The following is a 13,463-nucleotide window of genomic DNA, read 5'->3' on the forward strand; positions in this document are numbered from 1 at the left end:
TCATTAGTTAATCTGTGTAATGGAGATAGATATGCTTACATTTTAGGGCTGCTGGGATCATATATAAAGTTCTTAAAGGTAGTTGGCACACAGTATGCACTCAACTGATTATTTATTTATTTATGGAGACAGGATCTCACTCTGTTGCCCAGCCTGGAGTGTAGTGGTGCAATCTCGGCTCACTGCAGCCTCCACTTCCACGGCTCAAGCGATCCTTCCACCTCAGCCACCAAGTAGCAGGGACTCCAGGCGTGCACCACCAACCAGCCCAGGTAATTTTTTTGTATTTTTTATAGAGATGGAGTTTCGCCATGTTGCCCAGGCTGGTCTCAAACTCCTGGGCTTAAGCCATCCACTCGCCTTGGCTTCCCAAAGTGCAGGGACTATAGGCATGAGCCACCCGGCTCATCCTACTCAAACATTTATTGAGTCCTCACTAATATGTTCTAGGCAACTTATACTATGAGTCCTCCATTTTATAGGGGGAGACTGATGAAGACACGACTATCCCCAGACCATATTCTAACTACTATGGTGCTGTGTAAAAAGCAACCTGAGAAGTGTGGATGACAAGCTATAGGTAGGGCCCTGGGCCCAAGACGGTCGCTTGGATAACATGCTAAATAAACTATAAATAAACTCGATGGTATTTGAAGCTACAAGAGTAGATAAAAATGACAGGAGGACCAAGGACAAACTTGGGAAAGCCAATGTTTAAGGAAAGGGAAAGCAAACACACACACACACACACACACACACACACACACAAAAACAATGTAACCAGAGCCACAAAAACTAGAATCACAGCACAGGGATTCTGATGTTTACATTATGTCCTGTTTCCATGTTGACACATTATACAAGGACAGTATTTTTTCTGATTGCTTAATTGTTCATCATCTTCCATCTGATTTGCTTAACCATTCATCCTTTCATTTAACAAATGTTTTTTGAATGTCCACCATGTGCCAGACACTGTTCTAGGTGCTAGGAAAACAGCTGTGAACAAAACCAATAAAAATCCCTTTCCTCATGGAATTTATATTCTAGCGTATGTGTGTTTGGGGCAGAAGAGGTAGGCACTTGAAAAATTTTATCTAAGTTTATTTGTTTATTTATTTATTTATTTGGAGACAGAATCTCACTCTGTCACGCAGGCTGGAGTGCAGTGGCACGATCTCGGCTCACTGCAACCTCTGCCTCCCAGGTTCAAGTGATTCTCCTGCCTCAGCCTCCCGAGTAGCTGGGATTATAGGCATGTGCCACCACACCCAGCTATATCTAAGTTATTTTAAAAAATTAATTAATTTATTTTTTTGAGACGGAGCCTCACTCTGTTGCCCAGGCTGGAGTGCAATGGCACCATCTCGGCTTACTGCAACCTCTGCCTCCCGGGTTCAAGCAATTCTCCTGCTTCAGCCTCTTGAGTAGCTGGGACTACAGGCCCATGCCACCATATCTGGCTAATTTTTGTACTTTTAGTAGAGATGAGGTTTCATCACGTTGGCCAAGTTTGTTTTAAACTCCTGACCTCAGGTGATCTGCCCACCTCAGCCTCCCAAAGTGCTGGGATTACAGGCGTGATCCCCCATGCTTGCCTATATCTAAGTTATTTAATTTATTAGAAGATGATAAATGCTAAGAGGAAAAAATAAAACAGGGAAGCAGGATGAGACTGTATGGATTGGTTAAAATTTAAACTAGAGTGGTCATGACCTCACTGCTCACTTTGGGAGAGTCTGCTCTCGGCTTGTCAATGCCAAGATAAGGGATTTCATTTATGCTTAAAGGAAGTGAGGGAGTAAGCTGTGTGGATATAAGGAGAGAGCATTATGAGTACAGCCGGCAACCAACAAAAATGCTCAGTGTAACTGGAAGGAGATGAACTCTTTGTGTGCTGAGTCATGAGTGTGCTGAGTCAGACGGGAAGCTACTGGAAGGTTCTGAGCAGAGTGACATGATCTGATTTGTGATTTGAAAGGAAGCACTTTTACTTTTGTGCTAAGGGGAAAGAAGATGGAAGAGGAAAAACCATTTAGGGAGTTATTGCTTTATCCAGGCCCCAGAGGTTGTGGTTCAGACCAGGGTGGAGCAGTGAGGGTGGTGGGAGCATTTTGAAATGAAGCAAGGAAGCAGTTTGATTTCATTTTGAAAGGATCACCCTGGCTGCTAAGTGGAGAGTAGATGGCAGGGGCAAGGGCAGAACCAGAGACTGGGTGGAGGCTACCACAATGTCAGGTTCATGACTGCACCAAATATCATGCTTGGGGTCAGGTTCCAGCCCATGCTGAGGTCTAAGGGGAGTGGGTGGATGAGCAGAAAGAACACTCAGGGGACTATAGGCAGGTGAAAGATGATTTTACTCAGCAGCAGCTCTCGTCAACAGCTTTCTTACACTAGCTCTCTACACTGTCCACCTTGTCTCAGCTGCTTAGTCTGGCGGCTCCCCTACACAGCTGCGTGGCTGACTCTCCCTTGCCTTCAGGGTCAGCAGCTTAACTCTTTCTCCCTCTGGGCACAAGCAAGCCGAACTGTGTCCTGGCTCCCCACCGTCAGTCTCCAAGATGGACAGCTCTGGCTCTCTCTCTCTCTCTGGGTGCCAGCACGTCTGCACAGTGTCAATGGGCAATTATACCTTTTACAGACAATAGTGGCTTAGAGCCAAGGGATGGCCTTCCCATGTAATGACTGCATAGCTGTGATAACAAGTGGAGTTATACGCCTGCGCTGTAAACTCGCTGAGTCCCTGTGGATGTTTACCTTGGCCTGTCCTTGACCAAACCACAGCCATGTTCCTTACACACAGCCATCCAGGCACAGCTTAGGGTGGCGTGACCGGGGTTGGGGCAGTGGTGAGCACTCCCCACTGACACCTTAAATTGTTCCCAAGTGTTCATTGTTACTAAAAAAGTGTCATAGAATTTACATATTTTCATCAGTTTTCCTTTCAAATTATCATTGCCTTTGCATAAATTCCCAGAACCAGGAGTACAAAGCCCAAGGAAATGAATATTTTATGGCTTTTCGTATATATTTTTGCAGGTGCTCTCCAAAAGGGTTGTATTGGTCTATCTGTGTGTGGGAATGAACTGTTTTTACCACAGTCAGATCAGTTCTGCTGATGAAGGAGAGGATTCACTCATCAAAGCAAGTGAATTGAATGCTGCCAGTTTAATGCACTCATTTTGAGGTTGCTACTGCACTGTTGTTCTTTTTTAAAGGAAACATTTTAAGCCCACCAAACTATAAAGAATATTACAAACACCCTACACTCACTGCCAAGATTGAACAGATATTGATATATTGCCACATTTGCTTGTTATGGCTTTTGATTATCAAATGTTAGTGGCAGACATCTTTGATTCTTGAACATTCTTCCATGCCCTTACTATACATCTGAGTCTTTCTCTTTCCTTGACCATCATTTCATTTCTGACACCTCCAACCCTTTTCTATTCTCAGTATTCATTCCCTTATTTATTTAGTCAACTAAAAAGTTAAGTGTCTGCTCTGTGTAAGAATTGGGAGTTACAGAATGAGGATCAGGGATTGGGTGGGACTGAATGAGGATTACAGGAGTTTTTTATAGCTGAAAGAGTAATATTTTGCTTTTCAGACTATGTGTCAATGTTCCCAAGATGGATTGCCTAGCTTAAAAAGCCACATCTGAATACCACGTGCTTAATCACAGAGCTCGTTTGTGGCAGGCTTTGCAACTCCCCGTCCTTCTTGCTTTCTAATGCATCACCATTCTTTCATTAGTAAACTAATTTTCCTCTTTCTGCTAAATCACAGGGTCTGTCTAACAATGAAGTTTGGGCATAGTTTCAAGAAAACAGCTCTGCCCATCCACTACCTTGCAATAATCCTACTTCTTCCTCATCCCTTAACACAGCCTCCATACCACCTCAACTTCTAGGTACTCCATCTGCCTCCTACTGTGAAATAGAAGGCGCCTGAGAAATGTGCTATGAGGGATACGGTTTAGGTGCTACAAGCATAAGGCTGCATAACATCGTGGTACAGATGAGATATCATTAAGAATGAGGATGTCTGATACCTGACAGACAGTGTATTAGTTTCCTAGGGCCATCATACCAAATTACCAAAAACAAGGTGGCTTAACAGATATTTATTCCCTCACAGTTCTGGAGGCTGGAAGTCCAAAATTGGCAGTGCCATGCTCTCTCTGAAGCCACGAGGGAGGATTCTTTCCTTGCCTCTTCCTCACTTCTGGTGGCTTCTGGAAATCCTTGGCATTCCTCAGCTTGTGGTGGCATCACTCCCACCCCAGCCTCCATCTTCACATGACCTTCCTCTCTGTGTCTCCTCCTGTGTTTCTGTGTCCACGTTTCCTTCTTTTGAAAACGCCAGTCACTGGATTTAGGGCCCACCCTAATTCAGTATGACCTTACCTTAACTTGATTACATCTGTAAAGACACATTTTTTTATTCTTTTGAGACGGTCTTTCTCTGTCACCCAGACTGGAGTACAATGGCACAGTCATGGCTCAGGGCAGCCTCAAATTTCTGGGCTCAAGCAGTCCTCCTCCTCAGCCTCCCAAGTAGCTGAGAATACAGACATGTGCCACCATGCTCAGCTATTTTTTTTTAATTTTTACTTTTGTAGAGACAAGTGTCTTGTTATGTTGGCCAGGCTGGTTTCCAATTCCTGGGCTCAAATGATCCTCCTGCCTCAGCCTCCCAAATTGCTGGGATTATAGGCATAAGCCACCATGCCAGCCAAAGACTCTATTTTGAAATAAGTTCACATTCCAGGTTCCAGTAGATGTGAATTTTGGGGAGATGCTATTCAAGTCAGTACAGCTGAATTCTACATTTGCCGATTATTAGCTGTAGGATCTTGGATCAATTAGTAAGTATGCAATAAAGATAGTGATAATAAGAATTCAGAGGTAGGGAAGAGGAAACCGTTCTGACCGATAAAACAACATGAAAGAGGAGTTCACCCAGTATTTAAGCTGGGTGGGAGGATTTTAACACGTGGAGCTTTAACTGCTTGTTGATTATTTATTCCATACTTCCTGTCAGATATCAGATGCTGTATTGAGCAACAAATTCTATTCCAGGTGGTTGTGGAATTGTAAATTATGGATTATCCATTTTCTGTAAATGGTTCGAAGAAAAAAGTGGCCAATTCCGAGACAGACACTCTTAGGTTTTAATGGCAAGATACTATGTGGTGAAATTCAGATGTTCAGCACAGGGACTTTGTGAAGACTCCTGGGGGTCCTGTCTCTAGGAATGGCTCTCGGCTTAGGAAGGAAAGACCAGGAAAGTGCAGGGTGGTGGGCGTGGACCTGAGAAAATGCTCTGACAATATTTGCTAGTGCACCCCAACACTAGGACATTGCTGGGGCTGATGAGGGAACCAGAGATAAGTGATCATTCCCTTTGCCTTCCCCCTAGAAGCCTAGTTTGAAGAGTGCAGGCAGGCGCCTGCTATGAATCCTGAATGTTTGGAGGTTGTATACCAATATACCAGAAGGGGGATATTGGAGGAGGGGCTAGATCTCCCAGTCTTACAACTCCCTGGGAAGAAATAATCACTAGCAGTTTATTTCACATTCACTCTGAGCCAAGCGCTTTACATCTGTGGTGGGAATTTAATGCCTATAACAGTCCTTACAGGTAGGCTTTATTATCCTCACTTTAGAGATGAGAAATCTGAAGCTTAGAAACCAGATTTGCCCAAGTTCATTCTCCCACCAAGTAGCAGAACTGGGATTCCAGTTCAGCCTTGATAATAAGGCCAGTGTTCTTAATTATTAGCTGTAGACTGAGCTAAGTGCTTCAGGACATAATGATTCAGAAGAAGCTAGGATGCTTGAGCATTCTCTGAATCATTATATCCTGAGCCTCACAAATGGGTGTATCTGCTCCAGCTTAGGATTCATGAAGGGCAATGTGCAACAATGAGAGTAGCTGAAGACCGGCAATGTTAACTAATGCAAGTCTCAGAAAGAGGAAGATGATATTTGCAAACTCCGGGTGGGGTTTGATGGCAAGCATAATTCCAGAAAATAACTTTTTTTTTGAGACAGGGTCTTGCTCTGTTGCCCAGGCTGGAGTGCAGTGTTGCAATCTTAGTGATGGCATGGGTGGCCCGTCTGGAGTGACTGCTGTCATGACACTGGCTGCAGTGGCTGGGGTGGGGAGGGGCATGGCCAGGGCTGCGAGCTCGACAGAGCCGGGAGGAGCCGGGAACTGTGGAAGCCCTGCCCACTTCCGAGCTGGCAGGGTGGGAGCCTTTTGCTCCCCCAGTGCAGCTTCAGCTGCCCAGGCACAGCTCCAAACCTGGACATCCCTGTGCTCTTGTGGGCCAGAATCAGGCAGGTCCCCTGCCCTCCCAGGCACAGCTGCAGCCATCCAGCCACGGCTGTGGACCCGGGCATCTCTTGGGGGATGACTTCTGACCCTGCCCCTGCAGGCTCAGAAGTGCCTGCTCCTGCTGCCTGGCTTCTCCCCAACTCCCAGTGCCCACTCTGATTTTAGAGCAAAGTTGAGGCCAAGCCCAGGCCCTGTTGCAACCCAGCTGGGTGTACGCATGCTCAGAGCAGCACTGAGATGCCAGTCCCCTGCCGCCTTGCCTCCCCTCCAGGCTTTGGGCACTGATGAGCACAGGAGGGAGACTGAGGGAGCACTGAGGGTGGCTCAGCGTGGGCCTGCAGGCACCCCTCAGCACAAATAGCTTGGGCAGTGGCAGGAGGCAAACAGGCTCCTGGGCAGAAAGGGGCAGGTCCCTGGTGAAGCCTCACCTTCAAGCCAGGGATGGCCTAAAGCCTGGTGGTGGGGCTGATGGGCCAGAATGGGAACTTAGGGTGCTATTTTCAGGCCCGCCCATGGCCACCCATGAACCAATCAGCATGTACTTCCTCCCCTCTGAAGCCCATAAAAATCCCTAGATTCAGCCAGACTCCGATGACCAGATGACCTACCTTTGGAGAGGAGCTACGTGCTCCAGGATTTCCTCTCTGCTGAGAGCTGGGCATAAGTTGGGACTACCAGCTGCAGAGAGGAGCTGCCCACTCTAGGGTCTCCTCTGCTGAGAGCTGAACACTGTTGGGACAACCTGCCTGTGGAGAGGAGCTACCCACTGTGGTTTCCTCTAAGCTGTTCTGTCACTCAGTAAAGCTCCTCTTTGACTTGCTCACCCTCCACCTGTCTGTGTACCTCATTATTCCTAGACACAGGACAAGAACTTGGGACATGCTGAATGCCTGGGCTAAAAAAGCTGTAACATAAATGGGTCTGAAATACTCCCCTTGCTCACCATGTTGTGGGCAACAAGAAGGAGAGAAGAGCTGCAGCCCTTCTGGGAGCCCAGACCTAGAAGCTCCCCAGGCCAGGGCTGTGACACCCTCTCTGGGACTCTGTGGTTCCTGGCATCTCCAGGCTTCCGGGTGCCACTGCATTCCTCAGTGCCAGCCATGGAAGCTGCCTGCAGTACACCTGGTCCCATCACAGCCTCACAGGGAGCTGGCACCTGTGCTGGTGCTTGGAGCTGCCTGCCCCACCGCAGCCAGTGTGCCTGGCTGTGCTCAGTGGCTGGGCCCCATACTTGCTCACTCACACACCCCTCGCTGCTCTGTGCCTGCCTGGCTGCCCCTTGGCAGGCATGAGATTCAGGCCAGTAGTGCAAGCTGTGCACAGCCTGCCAGGCTGATTGGGTGGGACAAGCCCAGCAGGCCCGAGTAAAAGCTCAGACAAAAGCCCCACTGGCCACACAGGTTTCTGGCTGGTGAAGTGACACCCACCCCATGACATCAGCTCACTGCAGCTTCAACCTCCTGGGCTCAAGTGATCCTCCTGCCTCAGCCTCCCAAGGTGCTGGGACTACAGGCATGCACCACCATGCCCAGCTAATTTTTGTATTTTTTGTAGAGATGGGGTTTCACCATATTGCCTGCCCATATTGCCCAGGCTAGTCTTGAACTCTTGGGCTCAAGTGATCCATCTGCCTTGGTCCCTCAAAGTGCTGGGATTACAGGCATGAGCCACCGTGCCCAGCCTCAGAAAAGAATATTAAAGGAGCAGCTCTTGAAAGCCTAGAGTGGGAGCGTCTAGGCTTTCAGGAGCTACTTACTCCTTTAATATTCTTTGCGGGTGACATCCCTCAAAATCAGTCATTTCCCTTCTCATTCCCATGACTGGAGTCAGTGGTCCTCAGTCTAGGCTATTTAATAGAATCACTTGGGAATGGACATCCAAGTCCCACCTAGAGCAATTAAAACAATTCTTTGGAAAAATCCAAAGTGAATGGGAGGAGTACTGAGCTGTTACTTCCACCATCGTCTCTATTGCTTTCCAGAGTCCATCCCTCTCACTAGGGAGAAGCCATGGTTTTAGTGTATGTGCTAGAGAATTTCCTCTATTTAAAGGAGGTATTTACTGCCAAGGGGACACTGTATATAGAAAGACCAAGAATGGAATATGAATATGAATAAGAAAAGGTGCCTTCACTCTCAAAGATCACAGAAGCAAACAGAGCTGTGTCTTGGAAATATGAAGGAAAGGCCTATATTCCAGACTAGCCCCAAGGGTGTGGGGTCAGAGAAAATTTCTTGAAGCAGTTCTGAAGGCTGAAAGTCCAAGATCAAAGCACCAGCATTTGGTGTCTGATGAGGGCTGCGCTCTGCTTCCAAGATGATGCCTTATTGCCAGCATTCTTCAGAGAGGAGAAATGCTAAGTTTTCATATGGTGGAAGGTAGAAGAGCAAGAGGAATGAATTCCTTACATGAGGCCATTCTATAAAAGTACCAGTTCTATTGCTAAGTTAGGAGCCCTCATGGCCTAATCACCTTTTAAAAACCCCACCTCTTAATACTGTCATATTGGCAACACCTGAATTTTGAAGGCTACCTATTCAAACCATAACACTTGTTTTATATATATTTAAATTGTTCTTTAATAAAATACTTTACCTAACAAAAATTCTGTGGAAGCCAAAGCAGTGGTAGTTATTATCTTTGTGGTAACAGTTTTATTGAGATATAATATACATACCATACAACTTAAGTATATGTTTATACATATACAATTTAAAGTATACAGTTCAGTGGTTTTAAGTATATTCACAGTTCTACAACCATCACCATGATCAATTTCAGAATATTTAATCACTCCAAAAGGATAGTGGCATCTGTAGCCACCCCTAATCCTCTCATCTTTCTTAGCCCTAGACAACCATTAGTCTACTTTTTATTGCTATAGATTTGCCATACTGAACATTTAATATAAATGGAATGATACAATATGTGGCCTTTTGTGTCTGGCTTCTTTCACTTAACAATGTTTTCAGGGTTCATCCATGCTATAGCACAAATCAGTACTTCATTTCTTTTTATGGCTGAATAATATTCCATTGTATAAATATGTCACATTTTATTTATGCAATCATCATTTGAGAGACATTTGGATTATTTCCACATATTTTGGCCGTTATGAATAATGCTATTCATATGGCTATATGGCTGTTATGAATAATATTATACAAATTCATTTGCTAATTGGGACATCTAATCCCTCCCCCAGTATTCACCAGTTGGTATATAGGGATGTGGCCTTCAGACATTTAAACTTGGGTTTTCATTTTTCTTGGGTATATATCTAGGAGTGAAATGGCTGGGTTGCGTGGTAATGATATTTAATTTCTTGGGGAGCAGTGGTAGTTTTAAAACTTCCCAGTTGATTCTAATGCAGAGCCAGGGCTGAAAAGCAATGATCCCGATGAATGATGAAACTTAAAAGGGCACACTCTGACAGCTTCAGGGAGACATTTACAGGGTCTTTCATAAGCCTTGGGGGTCCATGTGGAACAATGAGATTGATTCGCAACTGGCTTTCCTGCCATACCCAAGACACAGTGATTGCCATCCGCATGCAGGGAAATGTATCTTAATGCTCTGCTCTCAACTCTTATAATTCAACATTTATAATAGTGACTTGTGGGATGAATATCTGGAACAGGGGTTTTCAAATGTTTTTCTAACTATGCAGCCCTTTCTTCCAATAAAATTCTCTGTGGAAACTAAACTCAAGGCCCTGTCTACTGGGTCGGTAGAAGTTTTCTCTTTTGCCCACCCACCTTGCCCCAGTACTTCTGAGCAACTTCCTCAAAGCACCAAGGGCTTTACAGAGCATTGTTTGAAAGCCCCTTACCCAGAAAGCATTTTTATTAATTTGTGGATAACCCCAAACTGAAAATATAAAATGATTTTTTAAAAATTAATTTTATTTTAAGTTCCAGGATACATGTGCCAAATGTGTAGGTTTGTTACATAGGTAAACATGTGCCATGGTGGTTTGCTGCACCTATTGACCTATCACCTAAGTTATAAAAAAATTTAATGTCAGAGTCAGTATAAGGTTAACAAAACCAAACCAAACCTAAACTTCTCTAGAGTGAGCTGCATTGGGAAGTAATGTTTCTTTCCTGTAAGGTATTCAAGCAAGCATAACCCAAACTCTCTCTATATATGTGTGTGGGTATGTGTGTGTGTATGTGTGTATATGTGTGTGTGTGTGTGTGTGTGTGTGTGTATTTTTTTTTTTTTTGGTGAGGGAGTCATAGAAGGTAATTAAAAAATGAGAAGTTGGCTGGGCATAGTGGCTCATGCCTGTAATCCCAGTGCTTTGGGAGGCCAAGGCAGGAGAATCACTTGAGGCCAGGAGTTTGAGACCAGCCTTGGCAACATAATGAGACCCTGTCTGCACCTGTAGTCCTAGCTACTTGGGAGGCTGAAGCGGGAAGGTTCCTTGAGCCTAGGAGTTAAAGGCTACCGTGATTATGATTGTGCCACTGCACTCCCACCTGGGCTACAGGGCAAGACTCTGTCTCTTAAAAAACCCCCCCCAAACCAGAAGGTGATGTGATTGGCCTAGTGATTTTTATTTTTCTTTGAGACAAGGTCTCACTCCGTCACCCAGGCTGGAGTGCAGTGGCGTGAATAAGGCTCACTGCAGCCTCGACCTCCTGGCTCCAGCGATTCTCCTGCCTCAGCCTCCCATGTAGCTGGGACCACAGGTGCACACCACCATGCCCAGGTAATTTTTTAATTTTTTTAGAGATGGGGGGTCTCACTTTGTTGCCTTGGCTGGTCTTGAACTCCTGGGCTCAAGCAGTCCTTCTGCCTTGGCCTTCCAAAGTGCTGGGATTATAGGCATGAGCCATGGTGCTTGGCTTGGCCTAGTGATTTTGAGTGTGCCCAACTCTAAGCCGCTGTATTCACACTGCCAGAGCCACTTGTGTCTTGGGCATCTCTGCTAGATGAGGAAGAGCTTGACCTGAAGTGTCAGAAGTTGTTATTTTTCTCCTTTATTCTTCCTCTAATTTGCTAATCTGGTTTTACTGGGGTTTTGACTTGGAAAGGGCTGGCTATGACAACAGGGCACATGCAATCTATTATTTTTAGTGTTTCATATTTAATCTATTATTATTCAACTAGGGTGTAACTCCAGTGAGGCCAGTATTTTATTTACTTTTTCAATGCTGCTCCTAGAACAGAGCCTGACATATGCTAGGTGTTCTGTAAACACATGTTGAATGAGTGACTGAATCAGAGGTCATTCTTTTTTTTTTTTTTTTTTTTGAGCTGGAGTTTTGCTCTTTTCACCCAGGCTGGAGTGCAATGGTGTGATCTTGGCTCACTGCAACATCTGTCTCATGGGTTCAAGCGATCCTCCTGCTTCAGCCTCCGAAATAGCTGGGATTACAGGCACCCATCATCATGCCCAGCTAATTTTTTTGTATTTTTGGTAGAGACGGGGTTTTGCCACGTCAGCCAGACTGGTCTCAAACTCCTGACTTCAGGTGATCCGCCCCTCTTGGCCTCCCAAAGTCCGGGGATTATAGGCGTGAGCCACCGCACCTGGCCTCAATTGGAGGTCATTCTTAACCCCTTTTATGTCAGCATACTTTTTTCATTACTTTCGTGGTTCCTCTCAACAGCCATTCTTACTTCTGGGATACACCAGGAAACAGCCAAAGGAAAATTCAGTGTTCTGTAGTTCCTCCTGGCCTTGGTTCTAACCTGCCTGCACCAACCCATTCCTTGCCCCATTCTCCATCCTGACCTCCGTCTTTATCATTTCTGACTCACGCCTCATTCACTGGTTTTCAGACTTACTTTACTTGGGGTTGAGTCACTCCTTGTAGTCCTGTTACTCACTGTTCGGGTTCAGGCAAGTTACCTGAATGCTGCATGCCCCAGGTTCCTCATCCACCTAGGAAAAAGCTTAAATAGGAGAAGAGGGGTAAAGGTGGAGTATTGGGAAACACTGACATTTAAAGAAAAAGAAATAGCAACATCTTATCTCATTGATTCATGTAAAGGTTAGAGAGTGCTGAGTTTCTGCATATACCATGCAGGCAGGAGATGTGAGTAATGATCACGATTTCACTATTCTTGAGACTTAGTATCATTATTTTTTTTTTTTTTTTTTTTTTTTTGAGACGGAGTCTCGCGCTGTCACCCAGGCTGGAGTGCAGTGGCCGGATCTCAGCTCACTGCAAGCTCCGCCTCCCGGGTTTACGCCATTCTCCTGCCTCAGCCTCCCGAGTAGCTGGGACTACAGGCACCCGCCACCTCGCCCGGCTAGTTTTTTTTTGTATTTTTTTTTTAGTAGAGACTGGGTTTCACCATGTTAGCCAGGATGGTCTCGATCTCCTGACCTCGTGATCCGCCCGTCTCGGCCTCCCAAAGTGCTGGGATTACAGGCTTGAGCCACCGCGCCCGGCCGAGACTTAGTATCATTATTAATTCATCCTTTACATCTGAAACTTGTCAGCACCATCTTCTTGATGATAACCTTGATTTATTTCAGCTATACTGCAGTTTCTTCCTTCAACCATGCTTCCTTGAGGAAACTCAGCCCCAGACTGCTTCCCTGGGTGAGTTTCCTCTGGGCAATGCCTGTACGCTGCTGACCTACCTTCAGAGCAGAAACATAACTCGCTATTGCTAAGTAAGTTGATTCTGTGTTTCTGATTGGGCAATCGTGTACCTAGTTTGCTTTCACCCATATCAAGATGCTAAATTTAGGGATTAATCTGCAGCTCCTCAACTTCCAGGCAGTGAGCTTGCTTCCTGTGCTTTAAACTGCTTGGTGACACCTCTAAAGCCCCCAAACCAACCACTCATGATTATCTGGATTGCTGTTAAAATTAGTTTACCTCTGTCAATGACCTGCAGTTCCTTAGAATCTTTGCTGTTGATTTCAACTACGGATAGTTCCTAAAGCAATGAAAAGCATGTCAACCCTCTTTAATAGGAGTAGCATTTTGCTCTAGTTTCATGAGAAAAATGGATTCCATTGTGCTTTTTCTAGGTATGCTTCTTTCAGCAGATGAGCGTGTGTCTCTCAGTGTCTATATTATCAGGGGCTCTTTGGAAAGCATATTGCCGATTTAGGAAGTCCAATTTAGGAAGTCCACTTCAGG

At 45.4% G+C, this 13,463-nt stretch overlaps 1 long non-coding RNA gene across 1 annotated transcript in view; it reads left to right on the forward strand.

Moving 5' to 3' along the window:
- Positions 1 to 13,463, forward strand: part of LOC112619538 — a 124,057-nt gene that overhangs the window by 461 nt on the left and 110,133 nt on the right. The window contains exon 2 of the long non-coding RNA XR_003118247.1: positions 483 to 580. This is a non-coding gene — a long non-coding RNA (uncharacterized LOC112619538). The remainder of the gene's footprint in view (positions 1 to 482; positions 581 to 13,463) is intronic.

Source organism: Theropithecus gelada, chromosome 1, assembly GCF_003255815.1.
Source record: "Theropithecus gelada isolate Dixy chromosome 1, Tgel_1.0, whole genome shotgun sequence".
NCBI classification, from domain to species: Eukaryota; Metazoa; Chordata; class Mammalia; order Primates; family Cercopithecidae; genus Theropithecus; species Theropithecus gelada.